The sequence below is a fragment of the Cicer arietinum genome, unplaced genomic scaffold (assembly GCF_000331145.2).
Source record: "Cicer arietinum cultivar CDC Frontier isolate Library 1 unplaced genomic scaffold, Cicar.CDCFrontier_v2.0 Ca_scaffold_6423_v2.0, whole genome shotgun sequence".
Lineage (NCBI taxonomy): Eukaryota > Viridiplantae > Streptophyta > Magnoliopsida > Fabales > Fabaceae > Cicer > Cicer arietinum.
Window position 1 is genome coordinate 531,753 of NW_027340069.1, and position 7,851 is coordinate 539,603.

Genomic DNA, 7,851 nt, shown 5'->3' on the forward strand with positions numbered 1-7,851 from the left:
TTAAAAGCCTTATTCACATTAAAAATAATTTTTCTAACAAAATAATTTAAAAAAAATATGAAACAAACAAACTTTAAACCCTAAAAAATGATTTTTGAGTTAAAAGAATAAATTTTTTATTAAAACAAACGCACTCATTATTATCTCTCAAACAAATGGTCTCAAACAAACTCCGATTATTACCTCTAAAACAAATCCTCTCGTGCAACATCATATTTAGTAATAATGTGTATATGTATACCAATACTAATGTGTATATGTATATATATATTAAATAAAAAAAATGATTTTTCTAACAAAATAATTTTTTAAAAATATGAAACAAATACATTTTAAACCCTAAAAAATAGTTTTTGGTTTAAAAGAATAAATTTTTTATTGAAACAAACGCACCTATTATTATCTCTCAAACAACTCGAAATATTACCTCTCAAACAACTTAGAATATTACCTCTAAACAAATCCTGTCAAACAACTCAGAATATTACCTCTCAAACAATCCTCTCAAACAACTCGAAATATTACCTCTCAAACAACTTAGAATATTACCTCTAAACAAATCCTGTCAAACAACTCAGAATATTACCTCTAAACAAATCCTCTCAAACAACTCGAAATATTACCTCTCAAACAACTTAGAATATTACCTCTAAACAAATCCTGTCAAACAACTCGGAATATTACCTCTCAAACAAACTCATATTCAGTAATAATAAACAATTAGAGTTTCTAAATTTATATACTAATAATATATATAAAGATAACAAATAAATAGTATTGGTTTTTATAAAATATAAAGTAACAAATAAATAATATCGGTTTTTATAAAAAATATGTTGTTTTCATACATGTTTGTTGGAGTGAGCGCAATGGAAATTAGAAGAAGAAAAAATAGAGAATGGAATACATATAAAATATATATAGGCCGGCCTGTCAGGCCTAATATGCTTTTTTACAAGCCTGAGCCTGACCTATTTATATAAATAGGTTTTAAAAACAACATGAGCCTGACCTTTTTATTAAACAGGCCAGACCATAAGTAGCCCAGGCTATAGGCCCCTGTCGGACGGCCTAACCTATTCTCATCCCTAGTTGTAGATAAGTTTGCAAGAAGTGAGATGACATGTTTTGTGCTTATGATAAACTATTTTGGAATTTTTTTTTATACATTTATTATAACTGTATCCAATTTTTCTAGGCCCAGCCCACAATTCCTAGCCCTAAATCTATTCCCATCTCTTTGCATACACTCAATAGAAAAAGTATTTTTTTTTTTCACCTATGTGCACAAATTGTGTAGTCAAAATTTAATTATAAAATTTATCTTATTTAATAGAATTATGTAGTCAAAATTTAATTACTTAATTATAAAATTTATTTATTTAATAAGAATGTGTAGTCAAAATTTAATTATAAAATTTATCGGCAAAGTTGATAGTATGCCCTTAATAAAGTGTTACATGGTTATCGAAATGTTTGTTCTAAATATGAATAGCCTTAATTTATTATGCACATGTTATAGTCTAAATGTGTGTATACTTCTAAATATGAGTAGCAAAATTGCAGATACAAAATTTATTTATTTGTTCAATCTCATCATTGACAAACTTGTCCCATGTATGATAATGATTTTGGATTTTTATCGGTGAGAATATGTGTCTTGTGTTATAGTTCAATCTCAAAAGCAGTAATTTATCATGTGTATGCTAGTTATTTTGAAATTCCTATCAGAGAGAACTTGTCCCGTGTATGATATTGTTTTTATAAATTTTTATAAATGATAACGTGTACGATCCTTCAATTGGATAAGTGACAACTTATTACGTGTATGATAGTTATTTTGAAGTTTTTAACTGTCATTACTCGTGTGTGATAGTTCAATCTCGTTAACAACAACTTGTCTCTTGTGTGATAATTATTTTAAAATTTCTATTTGTGAAAACTTTTCATGTGTATGATAGTTCAATCTCATAAGTTATCATATTAATAAATTATGAAAAAGGATTGCACCCTGTCGATGGAAAGTAATTTTAATAAGAACAATAAATTTTATCATCTCAGCACATGATTGTAACTTCCATCGTAAAATAACTATACAATTAATGACTCTTGTTACAGTGTAAAATTGTTTACATTGCCATTGTATGCCTATTAAACCATAATAAATTAGACACTCTCAATAAGGTCCACATTCCTTTTTTTCTTTTTAATATAAATTAAGATAAAACTTTTTATTTTATTAGTTGATAAATATATATTTTTATGGGAAAATAGATAAATATCCATTTAGTAATGTATAATTAATTGTTATTGCGATCAACCGTTTTAAAAAGTACTTACTTATAAATGAACATTATATTATTTTAATTTTTTAAGTTGTGGGAGTAATTTTATAGAGAGAAAATTATATTGTTAATTTGTAATTATAAGTTAAGATATTAACTTTTGTGTTGTTTGTTGATAAATGGAATTTTTTAGAATTGAAAATTAAATTTTATTGTAATTAATCTCTGAAAATCTTCCTTTTAAGAGAAATTTCTATGAATGTAACTTATTTTTTGTCGATTCAATTAATTTAACTTATTTTTTATCAAGAAAATGTGTGATATATTTTAATCTCCAAATTGTTTTTTTTAACAACTCCCAAAATTAGTTTAAAATAAAAGTATTGGTATTTTAATAATACATGTGTTAATTTGACTTCATCCAGTTGTTACACTTGTTTAAAATAGTCATTTACATGCACTTCTATTATACACTATATAAAATTAAGATAATAAATAAAGATAAAGGTAGATTAAAGACAAAGTAAATATTCAGATTAAGAAAAAATTAAGACAAAAATTAAGATTAAGATAAGACTAAATTTAAGCTTAACATTAAGATATAGAGATAAAGATTAATATTAATATTAAGTTAAAATGACGATTAAGATTGTGATAATATTAATACTAAGACAAAGATTAAAGATAAAGATAACGTGAGTTTGTTTGTTCATACAATTAAGATTATGATTTTTTTAATTATTATTTTATTTTTTCATAAAAAACTTTTTTGACATATAATAAGGATGTACTCAAATATATCGTTTTATAAATTTATTATATCTAAGTATATTTATTCATTCCATAAATATGATTTTTTTTTCTTTTCTGCGATATTCCCTCTTATATAATCATTAATCAATTATTTTATTTTCACATTTTCTCATTTTCTTTTATTTTACTTTATTTCGTCTATCTTTCTCTCATATATCAAAGTGGCAAAATTACAAATACATTACAACTGTGATATACTTTAATAGGTTAGTCATAATTGAATAAAAATAAGAAGAAGAAAAATATATTTAAATAATTATATATGTGTTGATGTGGCTTCATGTGGTTGTGGCAGTTGTTTAAAATAACGATTTATGTGAGTTTCTTTTGTATATTATAAAGATCAAGATATATTTTATTTACAAAATCAATTAAAAATAAGAAGTATTAATATTTTAATAACATATTTATACCGTATTACTTAACTCCGTTGTGACACTTGTTTGAAATTGTATATTGTTTGATCTTTTTTTTTTCTTTTCTATATTATTAAGATTAAAATAAAGATTTTAATAGTCAATTTGTATTGATGCGGTTGCATGTGTTTATGACTCGTGTTAGAAATTATCATTTGTACAAGCTTCTTTTGTATATTATTGAGATTAAAGAAATATTAAGATGACATTAAGATCATAATTAATGTAAGATATTTTTTCTTCATCATTCATTTTTGTGTGTAACCATAAAGACTAGCTAATGTATCGAGTTGAGTTTAACAACATGGACATTAAAACTCTACCTTCTCAATCTCTTGACTCAAATTTAAACTCAAGAGACTCATATAATCTCATTTGAATATTGATAAACATCTTTGTGACTTTATTGTCTCCGAAGAAAAAACAAAGTGACTTGATATTGTGAAGTGTGGATAGGGTCTCAAAAAAATAATTAAGGAAAAAATGGTAAAATAAATACACATGATGCACTCTTTATATGTCAAAAAGAAACATTACATTAAAAAATTACAAATCATAAGAGTTTGATGTCTACGGTGTGTTTGGTAGTCGATCAGCCAAATAGATGTACATATGTCCCATAGCTCCAGTGAGAAATTCATTCTTATATCTGGATTCTACAGTCATAATTTCACCATCATTAATCTTGATTGAACCTGGTTTTGGATAACATACTGACATTCCAACCGCGTAACCTTCCTCATTTCCTGCTTCCTTTCCTGTTCCATATCTTGGTGTTGATGTGCACAACTCCTTTCCATCCTAATTAATTAATCCAAAACAAATAATAAATAGGTTTAATTTTCATACATTGTCATTGTAAATTTTTTTACATTGTGAGCATATAACAACTAGTCATGTGTATGACTTAAGAAGTACTTTTATAAAACTCAAATGTGTCTAATAATCTAATACTTTTAATTGAGTGAAAGTGCAAAAACTCTTTAAAATGACATTCTATTTCACTTAAATCTTAAAGGAATAAATAACAGACATTATGCATGCACTATCACAGTATTCACTTGACTATATATAGAATCCTGAAAAATATTATAACTTAAGAAACTAATTAAAGAAAACAAAATACAGTTTAACAATACTCCGTCAAATTAAAATATTAAATTCTACCTGCCCATATAGAGTTGCATTAACAACACCTGAATGCATATGAGCAGTGCCGTAGATAAGGTAACCACCTTTATCCATTGGGATGTTTGCTTTTTGAACATGAAACGGGTCATCACTATTATTTTCTGGAATAGTATACTCAGACTGTAAAATATCAAAAACAATTTGTTATCACTTGCTCCCAGCATGCATAATAATAATAATTAATATAATATTATGCTTATAAAAAAATTAACAGATTGTTATCACGATATTTTTTAACTTAATTAATTTAATTTATTCTTTGTAATCATAGTTTCAACGTTGAACCTAATTCTCAAACTCCTTGAAGTATCAAAACACCACCACATGAGCTACACATATAATATAATTGTCGGTGAAATTAAAAAAACGAATTTATTTAAATAATGTATTTTGTTACCTGGCAATCATGTATTATTTGAGAACCAATTGTTTTCACCCGATCAGTGGAATCAAGTATATAAAATCTAGCGGGAATTTGTTGTTCGTCCCAATCAACCCATGTTACTTTGTATCTTAGGGCAAGATTTCTTCTTGGGGCTTCAAACCCCTTTCTCAGTTTGCATTGAAAGTTATCATGGCAACAAAAAATTCCTCCTTTATAGTCAGGGCTCAACGGTTTTCCATTGATGTCAACTGACACATTAAAAAAATTATCTGGGAGGTTAAATTGGTCACACCTACATTCACTGCAACTTTTCCTATTTTTTGTGCCACATGTATCAATGACCATGATGTTAAATAACCATTTTTTTCCCACCCTTTTGGAATATCTTTAGGGTTACCTACTTCAACTGCAAAAGGATCTGGAATCTTTGAAGTTGTTCCTCTTGATTCACTTCCCAAACCCCAATATTGTGGAAGAATACCTCCATTGCAAGTTCCATCGTTTCTTTTGAAAATGGCATCCTCATAGGGATTGGTATGAGCATTATGATCGTGTGACACATTCTTATTTATAAAATTTATAACAAACCAATGATGAAGGTAAGTTTCATACAATGGTATAGAATTTCCTTCTTCATCAATTAGATCAAAGTCAAAGCTCTTTACACCAATATGACCCTTTGGAAACTCAATTTCCATCAATGCTTTAGAAACAACGTTTCCAGGTCCAATTTCAAACTTTTCAGACACAAATGTTGCTGATTTTATATGATTCTCATACTCCTTTTGTTGTAAGTAAATTGTGCTTGACAACATCAAAAGTATTGATAATGAGAAAATAAATGCATTAGAGATAAATCTCATGTTTACCTGCACATAAATAATGATTATTATTACATAATAAGTTATGAAAAATGTTTGTAATATGATACCAGTTAGAATATGTGTCTTGTGTTATAGTTCAATCTCAAAAGCAGTAATTTATCATGTGTATGCTAGTTATTTTGAAATTCCTATCAGAGAGAACTTGTCTCGTGTATGATAGTTCTTCCTGATTATAGTTCAACTTGTCTCGTGTATGATAGTGTTTTATAAATTTTTATAAATGGTAACGTGTACGATCCTTCAATTGGAAAAGTGATAACTTATCACGTGTATGATAGTTATTTTGAAGTATTTAATTGTGATAACTTGTGTATAATAGTTCAATCTCGCCTGCAGCAGCTTGTCTCGTGTGTGTTAATTATTTTGAAATTTCTATCTGTCAAAATTTTTCACGTGTATGATTCAATCTCATATGTGACAATATTAATAAATTATGAAAAAGGCCCACACTCTGTCGATGGAAAGTCATTTAAATCCGAACAATAAATTTTATCATCTCACCACATGATCAAACTTCCATCGTAAAATAACTATACAATTAATGACTCTTGTTAGCTGTCAGTGTAAAATTGTTTATGTTGTCAATGTATGCATATTAAACCCTAATAAATTAGACACTCGCAATAAAGTACACGTTCCTTATTTTTTTTTAATATAAATTAAGATAATATTTTTTTTTATTAGTTGATAAATATTTTTTTTTTTTTGGGAAAAAGATAAATATCCATTTAGTTATGTATAATTAATTTTTATTGCGTCCACCGTTTTAAAATGTACTTCTGTACGAATCTTATATTATTTTAATGTTTAAGTTGTGAGAGTAATTTTAAAGAGACAAAATTATATTGTTAATTTTTAATTATAAGTTAAGACATTAACTTTTGTGTTGTTTGTTGATAAATGGAATTTTTTTAGAATTGAAAATGAAATTTTGTTGTAGTTAATCTTTTGAAATGTTACTTTTAAGAGATATTTCTATGAATTTAACTTATTTTTTGTCGATTCTATTAATTTAACGAGGTTATATGTTGTGCACTAACACTGTAAAAAATTTAACACTATTATCCAATGATTACCATTCAATATGTCACATCATACTATATATTGTTAATTCAGTATGCCATATCATACTATTCGATTTGATCTAATATTTTGTTGATTATCAACATAAAACAAATTTAACGATAACTATGCATCTCATTTAAATCCTTAATTTCACTGATGAGTTTCTTTATCAAATGAACCATATTGGTATAATTTATTTCTTTCTGTTTTATTTCATCTAGCATTCTTTTATAAACCAAACAATATATAAATCTAATTGTGGAAGAAAAAAAAGAAGCTAATAAGTTGCAAATATGATGTGTTTTAATAAGAAAATGTGTGATATATTTTAATCTCCAAATTGTATTTTTTTAAGCAACTCCAAAATTAGTTAAAAATAAAAGTATTGATATTTTAATAATACATATGTGTTGATTTCACTGCATCCAGTTGTGACACTTGCTTAAAACAGTCATTTACATGCGCTTGTTTTATACATTATTAAGATAATATATAAAGATAAAGGTAATATAAATACAACGTAAATATTCATATTAAGATAAAATTAAGACAAAAATTTAGATTAAGATAAGATTAAATTTAAGCTTAACATTAAGATATAGAGATAGAGATTAATATTAATATTAAGATAAAATGACGATTAAGATTGTGATAATATTAATACTAAGACAAAGATTAAATATAAAGATAATGTGAGTTTGTTTGTTCATACTATTAAGATTATGATTTTTTTTTAATAATTTTTTTTGACATATAAAAAGAATGTACTCATATATATCATTTTATAAATTTATTATATCTAAGTATATTTA

At 25.8% G+C, this 7,851-nt stretch overlaps 1 pseudogene; it reads right to left on the bottom strand.

Moving 5' to 3' along the window:
- Positions 1-3,687: 3,687 nt before the first annotated feature.
- LOC101513126 (uncharacterized) lies at positions 3,688-5,953 on the bottom strand (annotated as a pseudogene).
- Between the last annotated feature and the right edge of the window lie 1,898 nt (positions 5,954-7,851).